At 42.2% G+C, this 23,625-nt stretch overlaps 1 protein-coding gene across 1 annotated transcript in view; it reads right to left on the minus strand.

Annotated features, from left to right (window-relative positions):
- LOC112231012 (BMP/retinoic acid-inducible neural-specific protein 1) overlaps window positions 1-23,169 on the minus strand; it is a 115,529-nt gene extending 92,360 nt beyond the window's left edge. The window contains exon 1 of the mRNA XM_024397503.2: window positions 22,756-23,169. The gene's annotated coding sequence lies outside the window, so the exon portion shown is untranslated. The remainder of the gene's footprint in view (window positions 1-22,755) is intronic.
- Between the last annotated feature and the right edge of the window lie 456 nt (window positions 23,170-23,625).

A 23,625-nucleotide genomic window follows, 5' to 3' on the forward strand; every position in this document is an offset into this window, starting at 1 on the left:
TTTAAGTTATTCATTAATGTTAAGAGAATTTTCTATTCAAGAATCTTACCATTAAAATTACATTTAGGCTGTAAAAGATAGCCTTTAGCACATTTCTTATAGAGGGTATCTGTCTCGCATCAAATAGGGACTTCCACTGTATGCAGAATGTTGCATGCATGTCTGCACAGTGTAATATTTTCACTGCTCCCTGTCAGTAAATATTGGACTACAAGAGTTGCAAGCCTGCAAAGGTAGAGTTATTTAAAGCTTTGAATGAGTCAATTGGGTCTGGAGGTGTGTGGTTACAGCAGTTGCACAGGGTTTGTGTGGCCTGTGGTGGTGGTGGGGCCCAATGTGATATATTTTCATGGGGCCCAAAATCCAAGTTACTTGAACTCTGTGAAGCATTTATTTGGGCTGCAATCTGAGTTGCAGTTAACTCCAATGGACTTATCTTCTGCAGCAGAGGTAACTCTGGGTCTTCCATTCCTGTGGCGGTCCTCATGAGAGCCAGTTTCATCATATCGCTAAATTATTTTATAAGACTATCTTCTGTATACAACCCCTGCTTTGTCACAACAAAACTGATTGGCTCAAACACATTAAGAAGGAAACAATGCACACCTGTTAAGTGGGTGTCAGGTAGCCTAGTGGTTAGAGCATTAGGTCAGTAACTGCAAGGTTACTGGATTGAATCCCCGAGCTGACAATGTGTAAATCTGTCTTTCTGCCCCTGAACAAGGCAATTAATCCACTGTTCACCAGTAGGCTGTCATTGTAAAAAACAATTTGTTCTTAACTGACTTGCCTAGTTAGAAATATTTAAAAAAATGCATTCCAGGCGATCAGCCTCATGAAGCTGTTTGAGAGAATACCAAGAGTGTGCATAGCTGTCATCAAGGCAAAGGGTGTTAACTTTGAAGAATCCTAAATATATTTTAATATGTTTAACACTTTTTTGGTTACTACATGATTCCATATGTGTTATTTCATAGCTTTGATGTCTTCACTATTATTTGACAATGTAGAAAATAGTACAAATAAAGAAAAACCTTTGAATGGGTAGGTGTGTCCAAACTTTTGACTGGTGCTGCATATTATACTATACTGCATATGACCCTGGAAAAAAAGGGTAACTACGCACACATCATTTCAATTCTCTTAATTAAAGTCTTTAAGAAAACACTGCGTCCACCAAGTTGAGTATTTCTCTCTTTCACTCTCTGTGAGACAGCAGGACAGATGAAGGCAACAGGATTTGAACAGGCCCTGTATGTGTCAGCCAGATCACCCCTGTTTGTTTCTGCCTACTGAGATCAATGGCAGCACAGATGCCCTGGCAGAACAGCCAGAGACCCTGGCACAGCCACCAACACACAGACCCCCCCTGCAGCTACAAAAATAATCTCTCTCTCTCAAGATGCTGACCCTAGCCACCCCTAGCGACAGACGTCCTCCTTACCCAGGCAGACTTATTCAGACAGACTTGTCCATTCCAGACAGACATGCATGTTTTTACTATTTTACACTGAATGAGAGCGGTGCAGGTCTGATTGCTGGCCCAGGGGTATCAAGACAGCATTCAGACCAGCAGCATTCTCTTTCTCTCTGAGTGCACTCCACTCTAACTGCCATGCTAGTATCCAAACATACAGTCTACTCAACAGCCTCTGAAATTGCTCAGATCTGTGTTGTCTGACAGGCAGGAGTTGTGTGGATAATTCCTTCTGATACCAGTTTGTTTCCCCTATTATTGTGGCCCGGAGCAGCCTCATACCAACTGTTGTATATAAAATCACTGTCTCGCTGAGCTGTACACTAACATCTACATCCAAATGGACAGGAAATAGTACCAGACAAACTTCAGTCCGCAAATGCAATTTTTGGGGGGGTGAGATATCATCAGACTGTATCTACAAAACCGAGGGGAGGATTTGCACCATAATGATATATCTTTACAGATTAGACCTCTTGTACTTTGAGAATAAAGAGTGTACAGTGCAGTAGCCTGATTTCATGCTAGCTACTGTAGGCAGTTGTACTCACATACAGGCAACTTCCTGGTGGACACCTCCCAGAGAAAATCAACATCAGATGCATTATCCCTCACTACACGTCTCTCTCCATCCGCGATTTGGTTGCCTCCCATTGCGTAAGAAGAACCACACTATTTGAAATCTCCCTCAATTTTCACACAATAGCCTTGAATATGTACATGAATATGTATTTTGAAAGTGTTGTGTACCAAGGCAGAGCGAGGGAATGAGAGAGAGAAAGAGATCAATTGAGTCCCTGAATAACCAGGGTAAAGAGAGGAGGAAGTCTGCCTCAGCAAATAACAGAGAAACAACAAGGGAGCGTTGTTTGTGCGAGCCCCCTTTAAACGGTCCTATTCACATAGCAACTCCCCACATCCACCCACCCCTCCTGGCTCATTGAGGAACTCATTCTCCATGTGGATCTCGTAGCCTCCCACCGCCCATCGATCGATGCCTTCCTCCCCTGTGTGTGGGGCCTGAGCCACCTCTTTGTTCCACATAGTTCACAAAAACGGGATGCTTGTACCCGCATTTGTATTCTGGGTCCCAATGAGGAAGGGAGGACAGTGGAGAATGAAGCCTGTTGCTTTGTGGCCGCTTATCTAACAGACATGGGGCAGACTGGACTAGCCTCTAGGGGGGGCCCAAGGATATTCAATCCATCCAGTGCTTTATCAAGACATAGTTCTTGATGCTAAGCTCTCTGTTGCAAGACCTATTTTGGACAGGCACAGATGTGGTCGGCTCTGCACTGCTGTCAGGGGTCCTGTTGTAGAATGCATTAGGTCCCAGCGGTAGCGAGGTAATACAAGCAGTGATGTCAGCAGTAACATAAGCTATTGATGGATGTCAGTTCAACGTGGCAGGTTTGACTCATCTGCGAATCTGTTACCTTATGTATTAAAGCATTCAGGGAGGGATAGTGGGATGGAATGGAGTAATGGTGGAGAGCGACAGAAGGGAGAAAAAGACGGGGAGAGTTTTGCCACACAGGGAGCCTGCAGAATTATGAGAATTATTATAATCCAGCCTGCAGCGACGTCTGGACAGGCGTGGTAATGGACTGCCACTTGGGAAGTAACAGAGGAATGCGGGCGGCCGGGCTAAGTTCATTTGTACTGGATTTCTCCCTCCCTTGCTTCCCTCCTTTTGTTGCTTTACTTAAGATTGCAGTGGCACTCTGACCTTCAGAAGACATAGCTCAGCAGGCCCTCCGCTCAATAATTAAATGCCTGGGTCGCTCCCCAACCAATCAGCTCGGCCCAGGATCATTGGCCGATTTTTAAAACAAACTAATTCTCTAATGGCCTGAGTTATTGCTCCAATTTACCTGGCTCTGAATTATTGTATTCCGATCTGTAAGGGGACGGATCAATGGGAGCCGAAGAGAGGGCAGGAGGCAGAAATGGGCGGTGAGTGAGTAGCATTTCGCCCATCGTCCGGGGCGGGCGAGGCCGCTGTGGAGTGGTGAGGCTCGTCTAGGAGCCGCCAGTGGAATAGTGATGACGTCAGACAGGTTTTATGCAGTTCTTCTAAAGAGGGACCAGCTCTGTCGTAAAGCCAGGTAATTAACAAGGTCTGAAGCGTGTGGAAGGAAGACCAACAGCTTGGCTGGTCAAGGTGTCGCAGTATATGATGCAGATCAATTAGGCGCAGCGGAAACCCTAACTTGGAATAAAAATGTACAAAATATAATTCACTGTTAATCGTCGTCTGTCTCTGCGGGAAGCTATTTTGGAAATACAATTCTGGAAAACACTTCAAACTATCCAACTTAACGATTCCATTTCTCCATGCAATGGGAGAACTAGTTTAATTAATTATTCCACAGTTTGATGAGCTGTCACACCTGTGTGGATTTCAATGTTTTCTGTGTCTTTTTCTCTCGTCAAAGGAAGCATGTGAGGAAAAGATGGAAAAAGAAAACAAAGAAACAAAAATAAGCCAAATCAAGCAAGGGTGCCATATAACAAACAGTCATGTCCTGCCTCGAATTGTCAGCAAAACACACCACTGCAGCAAGCTACAGTATTTCCAATTTCACATTAGCTGCTGTTTGTCCCTGACTGCAGTGAACACCTGACTGATTTTTGGAGAACAAATTCTCATTCTGCGAGAAGCCCATGATGTGAGCTGTCGCAAAAAACCCAAGTAGTACATGCATAGCAAAACCATTCTGTCTTCTCGGTCAGCGCTAGACACTTTTACCACATCCCTGAAAAGCTAGCACTGCAGTCTATGGGATTTCGTATCTGTCAATACACCTTCCACCGCGGGTGTGTGTGTTATAGATGAAGATGAATCATTTGTCAAACTGTAAATTGGCTTCCAAACGCTCTAGCTAATTTGCTCGGTGGTCCACTGATGATAATCCCCTTTCGCAGCTTTCCCCGTACATCCCAACTTGTTTTCCTCACAACTTCCATTGAGAAGCAAGGGAGCAAAAAAATCCTTAATAGGTTGATCATGCAGCTAGCCTGTCGTAATGCTCCAATGAAATGATGTAAGATGAAATGCGGAAGCACGGAAGCCCTGCTGTCCTTCTCTGAGCAGGTCACACTCCAAGTACCTCTATAGGACCCCCGACATGAATCAGACCCTGAGCAGGAGAGGAGGTAAATGACATTGCTACCCACTGCAGTTGTTCTGTGCTCACACATGTAAATGTCAAGTGATGTTATCCTGACTGGCCCTTTCTACCAGTTCAACTGAAAAAGAGTGTAACAATGGGAGCGCCCGATATGGGAAAGAACATGAGTATGTGTCTCTGAGGAAGTGTGTTGGAAGTGTGTGTGTGTGTGTGTGTGCTTGTCTCGAAGTGTGTGTATGTGTGTGTCTGAGTGTGTATATGTCTTTCAAAGTGTGTGAAGTATTTTAGGGTGTTCATGTAAACCATTGCTTGGTTTAAAAAAAGGAAATAAAAGTGCTTGTACATCAACAAAACAAGCTCAAAAAGCAAGACTGAGACGCAGCGCTGTTGTTAATTCTCTAATTATCTGTGGAATTAAACGGCGGAGTACGCCTCCTGCTACCCCTGCTGTGACAGATCCATCATAATTGTGTGTATCTGTACAACAACACTTAAATCTTCCCATCGGTGCTGGGTTGGGCTGTAGGGGGTGACGCAATGTTGTTGTCAGGCAGCTGTGCTACGTATCGCGAGGCTCAAATTGAACCACGGGGACAGCTTTTTGTCTCAGAGAAATATGTGTGGAAAGATGTGGAAAGATGGATGACTCGCCTCGCTCTATTTCAAAATCAGGAGGCAGGAGTGCGCCCCCCCCCCCCTAAAAAAACCATAGTTGTTTTCCTCCTCATCTCTGTTGCACACTGAAACCGTTTACAAGGTGATGCTCAAAGAGTCGCGAGACAGCCATCGACCGTCCTACCTCAGCAAATCCTAATGGCATCACAATCTAACCCCCCCAAAAAATGTTGTTACCAGCACTTCCTCATTCACGCCACGGCTAACGCTAACCTTTCACTGAGACGTTTTCAAAGGAGGGCATGTTTGCAGTCAGCTCTTGTTTTCATGTCTCCCTGACAGGAATATGGAACAGCTGCTTCCCTCTCAGGGGACCAGACCCCTGGCACTATGCGAGCGAGGTTCAGTCCTCGCTGCAGTGCGTTATTTTTGTCTGGGCCCACGATCCGCTCTCCCCCTCCGCCACCCACCCACTCTCTGCCCTCGACGCAATGCCATGCCTGAATTTACTGACCTAATTTCCAGCCCCAGTACAATGTTTATCCCCCATTTCACTTCTTGACACATACAGTGCCTCGCGAGCTCCCTGGAAGGAGACTCTCTCTACTCCGGGACGCTATCCGACCGCCGTCTCGCTCTGAGGAGAGGAGGTATAGGGGTTTTAAAGGGGACGGTCAACGGTTCCATTGTTCTTAATTCAACGTCATAAATTGGTGAAACGGAGGGAAAGCAGAGGGAGCGTAGCAAAGAGGACGCTACCCATAAATCAGAAGGAATCTGCAGAGACACCTAGCAGATGGTAGAGAAAAAGCCTTACGCTCCCATCTCAATTCCTCCTTCATGAAGCCTTGCGAAGCTAAAAAGCTCAGCAGCACCCAGAGCCTGCTATGCATCAGGGCTAGCAGATGTAGGAATATCAATATTGCAAAGTTGTTTTGTTCAGTTCCAAAGGCTGAGTCCTTGTTTCACTTATAACCCCCCTCCGCTGAATGATCCATTTTGAGTGAGGTCCTACATCATTTCTAGTTTCAATTCTTGTATTTGAATGAATGTGTATGTCATAGGAAATTGAGCATGTTTGAAAATGTATATCATGTCAGAGACCAAACACATAAGCAGAAAGAGATACTTAAAAACACACACAAATACCAGTTTGAAACTACAGCACATCTCTGTTTCTCTTTCTGCAGTTGAAATGAGGTGGGGTGGTCTCTCAAAGTGTAGCAGCACTGCTCTGTTCACTAGCCAGTGTGCTGTTTTAATGAGGGCCCTCACAGTCTCAGCTGTTTACTTTCTTCCTGCCTCCAGTAGAATTGGACGCCTCTGTCTGATAGACCTGGATGCATTTCAGTGCAGTTATTACCCTAGTGTCAAGGGCTCCCTTGGTAATGATAATCATCCCTGACTCGAATGGGGATTAAAATAATTATGATTTGGGACGGAAACTATCGAGACAGCTTGGCACTGTCTCACAGCAGATGCAAACAGGAGCTGCCAATGAATTAAAACTGAAAAAATGATTGTTATGAGATCTCTCTGTTCTGATGATGTCTAGGCCTTCAATGATACAGTCGTAAACACAAGCGCCATGGAGGCTGTAAATAGCCTCGGCAAACAAATGGAGGTCACGGCTTTGCCTCGCTGTTTTCCGATGATTATTAAACGCTGTGTTTTTGCACTGAGGTGGGGTGTGGGGAGAGGATCGACTTTGTGTGTTTGATTTAATTCATTGGTTGTGCCACTGCCACCTAAGGCTTTTAGAGGGCGTTAAGCGATAGAAAGTAGTTGGAAAGTGGTTTGAATGTGTTCAGCCACAGAAGCAGAGCAAATAGGTAGCACTTTGCTTAATCAAAGGCAATAGCTTAGTGAGGAGAGGTAGTGAAAGGGTACTATGCGTGCTCATACCAATACACCTTAAACACACACTCAAACACACTGCATATGTAGAGGTGTCCAAGGCAGACGTTTAAGGGCTGATATGACTGAAAGGATTGTGCATTTTTGGGAAGGGAAAGCTTTCTTTTCTCTTCCTTACCTCCCTAGTTCCTGGAGGTTATCATTGGTGAAAACATGCCCTTGATATTGGTTTCTGCCACCCAAATTCTACCATCCCCTATTTTAAATGGAGTGCTCTTGACTTCTTGCCTTTGAAATATTTGCTCTGCTGCTCATCTTTCCCCTGAGTTGTCCTCTTTATATAGCTCCCAAGCCATACCCACAGGGCTAATGTGTTCATTTACCATGCAACAACAATATTGCTTACTCCAATATGTACACTGAACAAAAATAGACACGCAACATACAACAATTTCAAAGATTTTACTGAGTTACTGTTCATATGAGGAAATCAGTCAATTTAAATAAATTCATTAGGCCCTAATCTATGGATTTGACATGACTGGGAATACAGACACTGTATGCATCTGTTGGTCACAGAGACCTTAAAATAAGGTACTGGCGTGGATCAGAAAACCAGTCAGTATCTGGTGTGACCACCATTAACCTCATGCACCGTGACACATCTCCTTCGCATAGGGTTGATCAGGCTGTTGATTGTGGCCTGTAGAATGTTGTCCCACTCCTCTTCAATGGCTGTGCAAAGTTGCTGGATATTGGCGGGAACTGTAACACGCGGTCGTACACTTCGATCAAGAGCTGGTGATTAGGCAACCAATGGAAGAACTGGGACATTTTCAGCTTCCAGAAATTGTGTACAGATTTTTGCAACATTGGTCTGTGCATTATCATGCTGAAACATGGTGATGGCAGCGGATGAATGAATGGCACGACAATGGGCCTCAGGATCTCGTCAAAGTATCTCTGTGCATTCAAATTGCCATCAATAAAATGCAATTGTGTTCATTGTCCGTAGCTTATGCCTGCCCGTACCATAACCCCACCTCCGCCATGAGGCACTATATTCACAACATCAGCAAACTGCTGATTGTGAGAGTGGTTGGACATACTGACAAATACTCTAAATTGACGCCAGAAGCGACTTATGGTTGAGAAATTAACATTAAATTCTCTGTCAAAAGCTCCGGTGGAAATTTCTGCAGTCAGCATGCCAATTATACGCTTCCTCAAAACTTGAGATATCTGTGGCATTGTGTTGTGTGACAAAACTGCACATTTTAGAGTGGCCTTTTATTGTCCCCAGCACAAGGTGCTCCTGTGTAATGATCATGCTATTTAATCAGCTTCTTGATACACAACGCCTGTCAGGTGGATTGATTATCTTGGCAAAGGAGAAATGCTAACTAACAGAGATATAAACAAATTTGAGAGAAATACGCTTTTGGTGTGCATGGAACATTTCTTGGAATCTTTTTACATCAGCTCATGAAACATGGGACTAACAATATACGGGTTGCGTTTATATTTTTGTAAGTAAGCATATCGTAATGCTGCCTGTGTGTAATAAATCCCTACACAGTGAGACTTCATCTATCATCACAAGTGCTGGGTGAATCTATGTTCCATGTCATCCGAAAGGAGAAGTTGTCTATTCTAAATAATTAAAGGACCAGATTTTCCAAACTTGCTAGGTGCCATAACAGAACTGGGTGATGTCACAAGCCTTCTGTGAATATAGGTTCTTCCATAACCAGAGCCAGTGTTAGTTTCTGTCTATTGAAATGGGTTGCAGTCTGTATTCATGCAGATCACCCCTCATATCTCTAGGGAGCAGTGGTTATGAAAATGATGCATCGAATCAAACAAAAAAGACGACTACTCCAAAAATCTAAATAACAAGTCAATGTTGGTGGTCAATGAAATAGAATATCACAACAGACACATTTTATATGTGTTCTGTTCTAAAGCTATCAAAACATAACTTCCATTGCACATTTTTCTGCTCACTATAGCAACTTCTACACGCCATGGCCTCTGCTCTGCCCTCCATTGTTGTTGTGCTGACTTTGCGTAAAGCCTGGAGAGGATACTGTACCTGCTTCAGCTAGCTTCATGTACACAGGCCTCTTCATCATTACAACGAACAGCATTACCTCCATCAGCAGGACAACACAGCACTCTGTGGGGATATATGGATGGAGAGCAGGGCCAGGTGTGTGTGTGTACATGTCTGACAGGGTATTTGACAAGAGTAGATGGATGCCTGCCTATTTGAGCCTGTGTGTGTCCCTACGTGCCCCTTGTCTCTGAGGATCAACTTAGCGTCTCTCTCTGCCTGTCAAACACAGCAGCAGCTCATACTGTACATGTAAGTGGTATGGGTGACTGAGCATTAACACCAAGGGTTCAATACACAGCACTCTGTGTGCAGTCAGTGTCCAGCAAAATGTGGTGCTGCACTGTTTAAGCCACTACTACACCACCAGTTAGCACGGGCCGTATTATGAGGCACTACACTATATGAAGTAAATCAGCACCAAGCTGACTGACTGAATCACATGAGATATTGTGTGTCTGCAACACTCTGTGTCTTCAGTCAGCGCCCGACAACATCAAACACGACTCATTTCCATCTCAGTGCCTGGGACCCTTGTTGGTTCTGGGGGGGGGTTTCATGAGGAAATGCATCAAGTTGCACGGAGGTTTTGACGAATGTCTCAAATTAATGATTGAAGGAATTAGTCATCACGCCATGCGCAAATGACTGCATCGCATTTATATTTCAAACGCACTGAGGTTTTGACGAACGTCTCGAATTAATGATTGAAGGGATTTGTCTGTTGTGCAAAGTAAGCCTAAATAGAAGCCAAATCTGGGAAACAACCGATAACAATGATTTGTATAATGCATTGGCATAGTTTTGGTGGCTGGAGATTTCATGTGATTTTAAATTAGGGAACACGCAAATGGAGAAAACTGTTGATGGAGTTAGGTTGCCCAAGCCTATGTCATTCAATCATCCTCCAGTTGGGTGGGCACACAACATATTACGAATCACAGTTGGTCTGCTCAATCAACATTTTCCCAATTTCTCCTATGGCTCAAAATGGGTGCAAACTGATTCATCTATTGAAGTGAAAAGGCATCGACCGAAATGGGCTTAATTCTAACTTCAGATATGGACATGTTCACACAAATCTGAAAGTCCATCAATGCAGTGCAGTTAAAAGCACTGAAGTTAGAATTCGGGCTTGAGTCAATACCAAGCAAACAAAGATAGTGGGATTGAGGATTTGGAGAGTATGGAAAATGAATCTCTTTGGCGAGCAGCAACAAAGGACTACATGACTTTCCACAGTAACAGACTGCTATAATGACACAAAAGATATCACTGACAATGAGGTTGTTTCACTTAAGTCTATATACTCAGTTGGCTGTTGGAAGCAGCACTTTCCCAGCTTATAAAGAAAGATGACTGAGTAGCATTGGCTTAAGACAGCGTTTCCCAAACTCGGTCCTTGGGACCCCAAGGGGTGCACGTTTTGTTTTTTGCCCTAGCACTACACAGTTGATTCAAATGATTAAAGCTTGATGATAAGTTGATTATTTGAATCAGTTGTGTATAGGGCAAAAAACAGAAGGTGCTCCCCTTGGGGTTCCAAGGACCGAGTTTGGGAAACCCTGGCTTAGGATCAAACAAGACCTTGAAAATGACCAAGTGTGCATATCTATCAATCGTCTAATATTATCCTAAAAACGATCAATCAAATGCAATATCATGGGCGTCAGCCATTGCTGATACTGTCATTACTAAGGTAACCCAGGTAGCCAAATCACCAGAAGCACTCACCCTTAAAAAGAGGGTCTATTTTCTGAACTCTAGAAACGGTCTTATTCTAGGAAAGGGAAATTACATCACACTCCTAGAGCAGGCCTTCCCTAGATTTTATATGTGGGGAGGGAAAATAGTACGGATGTATTCCCTGAGTTCAAATGTCGAAGTCATTGCCTCTGAAAAGTCTCCAGAGTTTAAAAAACAGTTTCCACAGTCTCCTCAACACCTCAACCTCCATCTCCCCTCACTCCCCATCCTCCCCCTCACCATCACCCCAAGCGCCCCAACGAGGACCATGGGAGAAGCCCCCTGCAATTTGCCCTATCTCTAATAGGTACTTTCTACCCGTTAGTGATCACGAGGTGACAGGACTTAGAATTGGAAACTCGCTTCCACTCACAGAGAGAGGAGAGACGGAGGAAATACTCTCTATAATTACCGCTAAATCAAGCAGACTCCTCTTGTTTTTCCTCCTCCTCCCTCTACACCTGGCCGCATGTTATTGTGAGGGACCGGGCAGGCGATGTCGAAAACCCGCTGCACCAAGCAATTTTCCCCCCATAGCTGATATTGCAGTTTAGTTGGGTAGATTCAGGACTGCCTGAATGATTTGGTGGCTTTTTAAAAAGTCTTTCTCTCGGTACAAGGCGCAAAAAAGGCAGCTTAACTCTGAGCTGAACAATGGCACCAGATCAAGAGCTTATGCATGCAGTCAGTGATGATGATGATGACGACGGTGGGGTGATGAGGAAGAGGATGAAAAATAAGTAGAAGATGATAATGATGACAACGACAATGATGATGTGACGCTGATGATGATGTGACGCAAATGACTGTATCTAGTCTCAAACCATTGCAGAGATTCCTACCCACTGGGCACAGTGGTCAATTCAACATCTATTCCATATTGGTTCAATGTAATTTCATTGAAATTAAGTGGAAACAATGTATGTGCCCACTGTGTGTGCCCAGTGTGTGAGGTTGTTTCTTAGTAACTTTCATCTATCTCATAGCCATCCGTCTTTGAGCCAAAGACATCCTTACAAACTATTTTCACACATTAGAAATCAAATGTTATTGGTCACATACACATGGTTAGCAGATGTTAATGCGAGTGTAGCGAAATGCTTGTGCTTCTAGTTCCGACAGTGCAGTAATATCTAATAAGTAATCAAACAAATTCACAACAAGTACCTTGTACACACAAATGTAAAGAGATGTAATAAGAATATGTGCATGTGAATATATGGATGAGCAATGGCCGTGTGGCATAGACAAGATGCAATAGATGGTATGAAATACAGTATGTACATTTGAGATGAGTAATGTAGGATATGTAAACATTATTAAAGTGGCATTATTGAAAGTGACACCTTTATTAAATCCATTACAAGTCAAATCAAAGTTTATTTGTCACGTGTGCCAAATACAACAGGTGTACAACCTTACAGTGAAATGCTTACTTACAAGCCCTAACCAAAAGTATTAAAGCGGCCAGTGATTTGGGTCTGTATGTTGGCAGCAACCTCTCTATGTTAGTGCTGGCTGTTTAACAGTCTGATGGCCTTGAGATAGAAGCTGTTTTTCAGTCTCGATGCACCTGTACTTACCTCGCCTTCTGGATGATAGCGGTGTGAACAGGCAGTGGCTCAGGTGTTTGTTGTCCTTGTTGTCCTTGATCTTTTTGGCCTTCCTGTGACATCGGGTGATGTAAGTGTCCTGGAGTGCAGGGAGTTTGCCCCCGGTGATGCGTTGTGCAGACCGCACTACCCTCTAGAGAGCCTTGCAGTTGAGGGGGTGTAGTTGCCGTACCAGGCGGTGATACAGCCCGACAGGATGCTCTCGATTGTGCATCTGTAAAAGTTTGTGAGGGTTTTAGGTGACAAGCCCCATTTTTTCAGCCTCCTGAGGTTGAAGAGGCACTGTTGCTTCTTCTTCACCACGCTGTCTGTGTGGGTGGACCATTTCAGTTTGTCTGTGATGTGTACACCGAGGATCTTAAAACTTTCCACCTTCTCCACTACTGTCCCATCGATGGGGGGTGCTCCCTCTGCTGTTTCCCGAAGTCCATGATCATCTCCTTGCTTTTGTTGAGGTTGAGTGAGAGGTAAGCTGCCTCATTGTAGTTGGTGATCAAGCCCACTACTGTTGTGTCATCTCCAAATTTGATGATTAAGTTGGAGGCATGCATGGCCATGCAGTCATGGGTGAACAGGGAGTACAGGAGGGGGCTGAGCACACATCCTTGTGGGGCCCCAGTGTTGAGGATCAGCGAAGTCGAGATGTTGTTTCCTACCTTCACCACCTGGGTCAGCCCGTCAGAAAGTCCAGGAACCCAACTGCACAGGGCGGGGTTGAGACCCAGGGCCTTAAGCTTAATTATGAGCTTTGAGGGTACTATGGTGTTGAATGCTGAGCTGTAGTCAATGAACAGCATTCTTACATGAGTAATCCTCTTGTCCAGATGGGATAGGGCAGTGTGCTATGTGATGGCGATCGTATCATCTGTGGACCTGTTGGGGCGGTATGCAAACTGAAGTGGGTGGCAGGTAAGGTGGAGGTGATATGATCCTTGACTATTCTCTCAAAGCACTTCATGATGACCGAAGTGAGTGCCAAGGGGCGATAGTCATTTAGTTCAGTTATCTTTGCCTTCTTTGGTAGAGGAACAATGGTGGCCATCTTGAAGCATGTGGGGACAGCAGACTGGGATAGGGAGTGATTGAATATGACCGTAAACACACCAGCCAGCTGGTCTGCTGGGTGAGCAGGCAAAGTCAGGACATTCAGAATTGTTGGGAAAGCCATGTCAGAGATGCTCCTACATGGCAAATATGAATCAACATCTTGAGTCAGAGTAGCCTAAGTACCTCTATTTCTACATAGTGCACCAATTACATCTAAGCAGACCACCATCCTCAATTCACAACTAAATTCGTAGTGAGAATATACACGTATGAGAAGATGGTCCTGAGGATAGTTTCAAGGAGACCACTGATAGAGCACCAAACAGTGCAGGATGAGTAAATCTCATTAAAGAGAGAACATTTATCTTTGAACCCTATCTTTATTTGATCTCAAGGAAAAAAACAAATGGCCTTGCCTTTTTTGGAGGGGGATTTTCTATCAAAAAACATGGAGGAGAACGTGGGTTTAGACAGCAGCATATCAAACGGGGGATTAGCATCAAGACAACGCTAATTCTCTAATTCACCAGAGATAGAAGACAACCGACCGAGGCATGGCGAGAAAGAGAGCACGAGAGAGAGAGAGAGAGATGCACATGTGGAATTTCTTAGTGAGCTTTTAATTTCCCAGTCAGCCTTGGCAGCCAGCCCCCTCACTGTACTGCACTGACTGGGGACTGACTGGTACCAACGGTGAGGAGGAGTTGCCAACTGGCAGGATCCCTTCCACCCCACCAGGTTGCCATTGTTTATTAATAATCCCAGCAGCCTCAGCAGGCTACAGTAAGGATGCCCAATATCATCCGTAGGGGAGTTTCTTCTCTTCCATCTCTTCCTTCTAACCTGTCATCAGGTGATCTGGAGAATAGAATCCAACCCAACACATAAGCAACCAAGGTACTGGGCTTCTGCTGTCTGCAGAGGCCTCTGGGCTTTTTCTCAAGATTCAGGGGGTCCTAATTTTGTCCAAATGGTGGAGGCTTTGTTATTTATGGGGGTGTAGTGTGGCTCAAAGGACATCCAGTAGGGTGTCCACCCACTCTGCCCAGAGTGGGTGAAAACACACTTTGGCAATGACATTGCACTTCCTTATGTTATAAAATACATTTTACCAAGACAAATATGATTCTTCATGTTCTGAATATTTCAGATTCAGAGTCTTTCTCAAACATATCATTCTATCCAAAAACTGGTATTTCGTAACTTAATACATCCAATAGTAAGCACCAAACTCTTGTTGACAGAGCAGTGCAGCTTTCTCGCTGAAACTTTATAGGATTTTACATTTTGTGGTCGTTGTCTTCCAAGTTGTTTCCCGCGTGCCGCACATAGCAAAATTGCCATGACATGAGCTGAATTAAATGTAAAAGGCTTTGAAAATAAATAGCTCAGTGCTCCGTTGACATTTCACGGAGATATGCTTGTTTTTGTGAGAATTCTTCGAAAAAGAACAGGAACTTCGCATTAGTAGTTGACAAAATAGATGATGAGTTCAATGGTAAGCCTATCAGATAGTGTGCTGGCGTGTTTTTATTTTCCTGATTTTTGACCACTTCTTTTCTCTGGCCTCCATTGATTTAGTCACCCTAATTTTGACCATCCTACAAGGGTAAGAACTCTAATATGTTTTGAACATATTATGATAGAGACATGAGGTTTGGAACTTTGGCTTTCTTAGAGGATTATCTACACAATTAACCAGTTTTTTATTTGACCATTGGTCATAACATGCATTTTTGATTGGCCACCCAACATCCAGGAAAAGCCATAGTTAAACACAGTACTGTTAATGGCTTTGACTGTAAGGATTCCATATCACTATTATCGAAGCCAATCATGATGAATATGGCAAGATTTATGATGATAATAATGTTTTATATTAATGAGAAAATATATACCTGCATGAATAGGGCCACCCATCAACACACCAAGACACACTGTCAACTATACATGGTCTCAGGCATGGCAATGTGTTTGTGATTGTGGAGCCATAAAGCCTTCATTCATGACTGATAGCTTTGAGAGTGGTGGCAAAAAAAAAAACAGGTTGCTTCATATGCATTACATCTTAATTTGAGCGTGTATCCTGCGGCAACAGGAAATTTGAATTATTGTGTGGATTATAATGAATTTACATTTTTATAGGGGTTGATACAAGGAAAAATCAAGTCTGAAAGTTCAAAGTGGAAATTAAACTTCAAACGTCTTTTTAAACTGCAAATAGACATAATTGAAAAATGTCCTGCATTGCAGGAATGTTCTCCGTCGACAGGGTGATCGAATTAAGATACTACAACTGTAGAATCAGGTCATCAGCACAATATGACATATGCTATAATTATCCAAATGGTCTCTGTCCATCAGTGATTCATTCAAATGCATATCAAGAATAACACTCATTGCACTGTAGTCCTAGATTTGACCAAAGTAACATTTGAATCTTGACAGTGAAACATTTAGCAATAAAATAGTAATACATACATTCTTTCAAACATGTATGCTACTGTCTAATTTGTTGTCTAAATACAGAAAATGTAGGCTGTAAGATTTAAAAGAATGTCCTACAAAACAAATACAAACGTGAGAAGAACAGAAACAATAAACAATGTAGACCCAGAGGCAATAAGATTTACTTTTCATTATTATCTTTTAATTGCATTCTCTCTCCTGAGGCTAATACCGTTTAGATTCAATAATGGCTGCGTTATTATGGCATGATGAAAATGCCTTTCAAAAAGAACCAGCCTCTCCCCTATTCAAATTTAATCTAATCCATTAGAAGCTAAAAGATAACTATCAAATTATACAAGACAAGAGTAAAAAAAAAAAGATCCCAAACAAAATCTTGCACACAGCAAATTGGCCAGTGTTACCTACCCACTCGGCACACTCTGGTTGTTTCCATGTTTTTCAATGAAATTACGTTGAACCATCATGGAATAGACATTGAATTGACGTCTGTTCCCAGTGGATAGTGCAAATTTTTCAGTGCAACATTTCGAGTGTTGATTCAAGTGTTAAATGAACAGTCATTGGTGTTAATAACCAGCATTATCATTATTACCACACCCATCATTATCATATTTCCTAGCATGCTCTATTACAGGTTTAAAAAATGTAATTGTTTTTTAAAATATTTGTGTTTGCACGTACATTGATTGATTAATTAATTAATCTTATGCTACTCAAATTTTCTAAAGTAATCCTACCTGTTAATCCTATCTGGACTTATTGCATCTGTTAATGAAATGTCTGTTCCAGTTTAGATGGTTTAGGCAGTCTCATAACATAGTCTTCCCAACCTGGCAGGCAGTCATTCTGAATGTAGAGCCCAAAAAAATATGCGATGCAGAGAATGTAGGTGGAATCATGGAATCCAGACATTAAAACAGAATTCAACAAAATGCAATAATGTATTGAACTTTGTAGGAAATCAACTAAAGGTATTGAACCTTTTAGAATATTAATTCATTTGCACAAGATTATCATCAGACATGAACAAAATGCTTCAGTGATTCGTACTTTCTGAAGATGCAGTGCAGGAATGCCCCTGCCTGTGTGCGCGTTTGTCTACCACTTTGTGTAGCCGTTAGCGATGATGCTAATAATGATAACTGTTTTCTGGTAGATGGAAAGGCTTTCCCAAAAACCTTTTCAATTAAATGTTCACAACAACGTAGCCTATGCCTACCTGGCAGAATGATAATGATTATTTGCATCAATCCAGTGGTGATTCGTTTAGCAAATTCTAAAATCACGTGTGCTACAGAAACACCGCTAACCAAACAAGTTATTTTGCTGGTGTACACTGAATGAACTGTATCAACAAAAAAATATTCTTAGATTTTTCCCAGACCTCAACAGTGGTCTCCTTTCGTGGTTTAAGCATTGTGTTAATGTAACACTGAAAATGTGAACCCATATAGACACTGGATAATTTGCTGTGCACTAAAATCAAGATGATTCAAGCCAAGGTGATGTTCACAAGTTTGTACAGACTACTATGTCTTTCAACAGAAACGTATCTGGTCAATCAATGTTCATCAGGCTATGTTCTTTGCTCTCCTTAAATGAAAGCACATTTTCCTTGGTCCTGCCTTTGAGTAAAGGTTGGGATTACATTTGTGAATTGATCTATATATGGATTATCCATAAAATGATCAGAATGTAGCTAGGTGGACATCCTCACTTATTTTACACTGACCAAACACGAGACTTTCTTGAAGTAAACATGTTTGTGTTGTGGCTCTTGATTTCCGGTGAATCATTACATGCTCTTTTTTGTGTATGATATAAGAAATAGTCCAACAGATCAACATTTTACACATTTCTATACACCGACATTCACTCACAGGTTAGAAATAATAGTGGTATTTCACAACCACACAGATGTGTCTTCTACGGTGGGGATAGATAATGTCTGTTAATCTTCAGCTTCACCACCAGTGTATAACATAGAATTAGGTTTCACCCCCTGATGAAGGTGCATATACTGTACAGTATACACTGCCTTCAGAAAGTATTCATCTGTCTTGACTTAATACACTTTTTGTTGTGTTACAGCCTGAATTCAAAATGGATTAAATATATTTTCATCCATCTACACACAATACCCCATAATGACAAAGTGAAAACATGTTTTTAGAAATGTTTGCAAATGTATAGAATACAGAAATATCTAATTTACGTAAGTATTCACATCAAACCCATTACAATCACCGTTGGCAGGAATTACATCTGTAAGACTTTCTGGATAGGTGTCTAAGAGCTTTGCATACCTGGATTGTATAATAGTTGCCCATTGTTCTTTTCAACTCTTCAAGCTCGGTCAAATTGTTGATTGATCATTGCTAGACAACCATTTATGTCTTGCCATAGATTTTTAAGCAGATTTAAGTCAAAACTGTAACTCGGCCACTCAGGGACATTCAGTCTTCTTGGTAAGCAACTCCAGTGTAGATTTGGCATCGGGTTTTCCTGCTGAAAGGATAATGCATCTCCCAGTGTCTGGTGGAAAGCAGACTGAACCAGGTTTTCCTCTAGGATTTTGCCTGTGCTCTGCTCCATTACGTTCCTTTGTTATCCTGAAAAACTCCCCAGTCCTTAACGATTACAAGCATACCCATAACATGATGCAGCCGCAACTATGCTTCAAAATATGGAACGTGGTACTCAGTAATGTGTTGTATTGGATTTGCCCCAAATATAACATTTTGTATTCAGGACAAAAAGTTGATTGATTTTCCAGTATTACTTTAGTGCCTTGTGCAAACAGGTTGCATTTCTTTTTTAAAATTCCATACAGGCTTCCTTCTTTTCACTCTGTCAATTATGTTAGTATTGTTGTTGATACATCCTCAGTTTTCTTCTATAGTTTTCTTCTTTCAATGTGTGCTTTTCTTTATTCTTACCCATCTGCCTATATGTGCTATTCTTTGAGAGACATTGGAAAAACCTCCCTGGTCTTTGTGGTTGAATCTGTGTTTGAAATTCACTGCTCGACTGAGGACCTTACAGATAATTTTGTGTGTGGGGTACAGATATGAGGTAGTCATAAAACAAAATCAAGTCCGTCCAACTTATTATGGGACTTGTTAATTAAGACTATTTTTACCCCTGAACTTATTTAGGCTTTTGCCTTAACAAAGGGGTTGAATACTTATTGACTCAACACATTTCAGCTTTACATTTGAACCATTTGTAAACATTTCGAAAAACATAATTCCACTTTAACATTATGGGTTTATTGTGTGTCGGCCAGTGACCAACAATCTCAATGTAATCTATTTTAAATTCAGGCTGTAACAACAAAATGTGGAAAAAGTCAAGGGATGTGAATACCTCCTGAAGGTACGTATTTGACTGATAAATAATTGATTGAAGTGTCTATATTAATTTTGCAGGCATAAAAAAAATGTCTGCCTTGATTGACTCGCTGAGAGGTTTTTGAGGCTTCCTTCAGCTGTAGGGCACTATCCCTGCTGTGCACGGTAAGCCATGCATGCTCATCCCATTAGCTCACTACTGTACTGGAAAGTACATAGAGTAAGTAGGAAATGCATATATGTATATGAGTCTATGGTGAGATACAGTATGTACATCTCACAGTTGCACTCTGGGCAAGTGTATATAACATTTTATCTAGGAGTACATAACGTATAGGTCGTAGATGTTTTTGTATTTAGTTACTAGTCAAGCAATCCCACAGTAGCCTCACGTCAACTAACACATCCAGCAACTTCATTTCTGCTTAGGTCTTGTGGTAGCCCCAGAGGAGAAGTACAGGCCAGAGGACAACTGCAGGTCAAATGATTACCACTGCAATTTGGAATGAAGTTCACCATCCGTTGTGTGTTGTTCTGACGCATGGCTTGATTTGACCACTGTAGTTTTTCCTCCCATCAAAACAGGTTTTTTATTCCCTCTGGAAGGAATCCTTTCCGGCCACTCCAGCTGCAACCAGCGCACACTGCTAGTCCGGCCAATAGTGGAGACGCCTGATGCCTCTTGGCAATGTGAGACAGTTAGCTCTTCTAGCTCCAGCACTGAGAGGGCTTGTATTTGATATTCTTGTCCATACATAAGGAGAATGGGCCACTGCCTACCTCCCAGTTTATCTATTTAAGGAGAATGTGCTACTATGCACCCTAATCTCTCTCTGTGTGTGTGTGTGTGTGTGTGTGTGTGTGTGTGTGTGTGTGTGTGTGTGTGTGTGTGTGTGTGTGTGTGTGTGTGTGTGTGTGTGTGTGTGTGTGTGTGTGTGTATGTGTGTGTGTGTAAAAGTGTGTGTGTAAAAGTGTGTGTGTGTGTGTGTGTAAAAGTGTGTGTAGTCTCTAGTGTGTAGTCCTTTATTTGCCTTTGTGAATCATGGCAACATGAGGTTGCAATCAATCCATCATTGAAGTGCACAGCAGGAGTCACAAAACATCATGCTGCAGTGTGTACTCCCAGGCTTTGTCAACACAGTGTCACCAAGCATGGGACACAGCTGTAGCCTCAAGCTACTGCAGGCATTTTCTTTTTGGCATATGTGATTGTGAGCCATTTCTCTTTGAAAATGATTATATGTTGCCATCATATATGAAATATAAAGGCCATCTGATTGAATTAGGCATTTGAAATATTTTTAAAAAAGACTTTGTTTTGTGACTGTAGACATTTTTTCATGCATGTTAATCGCAGAATAATGTGATATAACATATTGGCATACTGTCAATATGTATGTGTTAATGCCTTGCCCGACAAAACAGTTCTTGGAAAGTGTCCATTGTAAAGAGCACTTAAAATGCAGAGTAGAAATGGAATGTCATTCAGAGTGGACTTGAAGAGAGCTATATCGATTGACAACTTTCAACTTAGTTCACAAAACAGACCACATGGCAGTATGGATATGATGTCAATACTGATATTAACAATGACAGTAAATCTGTTCTTGCTGCTGCTGTGCCCTACTTTTATCTTGGTAAATGAACATGTTGAAATGACCACTCTACAGTATATGTCTTTATTACGATTTGATTCATGCGAAGATGTCAAGAGAAAATGTATCTTAGTTCAATCATTGCTGTACCATGTCTGTTTGAAATTACATTTGTCTGATGTGGAATTAAAATGGGTTCAGGAGAGTAAAACTGAGAGTACATGATTGATCTGTAACGTGAAGGATGACGAACACCTATTGGCACATATCTAAAGGCACAAAGTAAAGAAGAAGTCCCCGTCGTTAGTTATAAAATCCAGTCGTTAGTTCTAAAAAACGAATTGCCCACTAAAAGTGGAGTTGCATTTCTAATCGTGTATTCATCAGCACCAGTCAATTATCCTGCCTGTAGATGATAATATGACACATGGGCCAAAAGAGCGCGAGCTCCCCCAGCAGTTAGTCGACAGTAGCGCACTCACACAACTTCACTTGAAGGGAGGGAGAGGCAACTTTGGCTCGTTGGTGCAACCTCATAAACATACATATATTTTCTGAACATAATATTTCTGCTCTGTTGAATTAATTTGAATAATCCATTAACATCAGCATATTTGTATTATTGATCAAGCTGCTCTCCAACATACAGGTCTGTGTTGAAAAGGTAGACTCATGAGGCAACAGTCCGGATATTGTCGCATTTGCTATATTTTTTACACACATACACACACGCATACACTTGCACGATGGATTCTGTCTAAACTGTGTTTGAAGGTATTCACGGATAAGATCAAATAAGTGACACACCAATTACTGCATATTTACAACTGAGAGACTAACATCAAACATTAATGCATTTCACCATTGTATTACACTCCATACAGCAGGTGAAACGGGTAGCCTTCATTCCACAATTAGCTAGAAACAAACTAACGATCCTTGAAATGTGAGCAATTGAAATGCGGCATAAATCTTGAATTTCAGAAGCTTCGGTATTTAAGTCGTATGTTGTAAAATGAACTGATAGGGACTCACATTGCACAATCAACTGTAGTAATGTTGATATAATCCCACATGGGAATCGACGTTTGAGCTGAACCCCGTTATTTCTAGAACAAAATACACAAGCATATTATGATGCTGTGCCTGGAACTTCAATGTGCCCTGGTCTGATTCCGACGGTCCATTCATTGAGGCGAGGGTCAGTGTGAAAGAAACTATGCGTGGACTGAAAACTGATTCTTAATGCTTTCTCCCCCTCACTATTACGCTCTTTCATTATTTCGTCCTCCTCTGCAGCCTCGCATTACATACATGCCGTCTCCAGTCATATGCGAGGAGAATTCAGCCTATCGCCTACTGCACTGAACCACCAACTCACTTTGCATGTAAATGTAAGGTATTAGGATCTAGCGTTGTTCATATCCACAGTAATGGACATTTAGTGAATGTTACTTGAGATAAATAACAACAACATAGGTTGGACACATGGAAACACAAAACTCACATAGGCTACATATAAGACAACACGCTGCATGATTTGACAATGATAAAGCAGAAAAACGCATCCGTCCAGAAAAAAACACTATATCCTATCATGTTGACCATGTAAAATCGCCATAACTGTCAATAAGCTACAGCATAACCTCTAGCTACTCTAATAACTGGTATAGTGTGTATATAAAACAATACAATTGAACGCAAATTAAGCTACACTTATTCAGGCTTACCTAAAACTGATTCTCCCCTGTGCTCGGAATATGTGGTCCAAGGTGCTTTAGTTTTCTGTCCGAAAACTTTTGCTGGAGCATATGTATCCAGTGTGCATGCTGGTAGCTCAATCTTAGATGTTGAATTGTGGATGAGTTGGCGGTCCTTCTCATGCTCAAGAGAGAGAAATCCTTCGGTTCGGCAAGTTGGTAAGCATGAGTACACAGATAAACAGAGTGACCAAGTCGACCCGTGGGGAAACGGGAGTTCGATAGTTAAGAAGAAATATCCCGATGTGTTCTAGGGAGGTTCGGGCGAGCTCGGATCCGTGAAAGTCGTTCGCAGGTGAAGAGGTGGTAGTGAGGATGCCAAGGAAGGTAGGCAGAGACTGATCGAGTCCAGGGCAAAAGGAAGCGAAACTAGGGGGAGGTACTGAGAATACAGCTTTGTATTGTAGAGGACGGCAATACCAGACGGCAGGGGGTGGGACTGAACCACACAAGCCGAACGGGAGAGGAGGGGGGAAAGTAGGGTTGGGGAGGAAGGATATACCGCGTCGTGACTTTATGTGTTGATAAAACAACGATTATAAAGGTTCAACTTTGAAAACCCCCAAAAGAAGACAGCATGACAAACGTTAAAGCAACCCCAAATCGGACTACTGGGGAAAGTGTAGAGTCTAGAGTCTATGGATTACCACCGCTCCTTTCATTGTGTGACTGTTTCTTGTGTGACTGTTTCAATGGAAACCTAGCAATATGAAACAGGAATAAAACCAACGACGCATGTATCTCTCTCTCTCTCTCGCACGCACGCAAAAACACAGACACATACACACACACTAATGGATTAGGGAGCACACACTTGCCAGATGACGAATAATGGTTGTA

Source organism: Oncorhynchus tshawytscha, linkage group LG33, assembly GCF_018296145.1.
Source record: "Oncorhynchus tshawytscha isolate Ot180627B linkage group LG33, Otsh_v2.0, whole genome shotgun sequence".
NCBI classification, from domain to species: domain Eukaryota; kingdom Metazoa; phylum Chordata; class Actinopteri; order Salmoniformes; family Salmonidae; genus Oncorhynchus; species Oncorhynchus tshawytscha.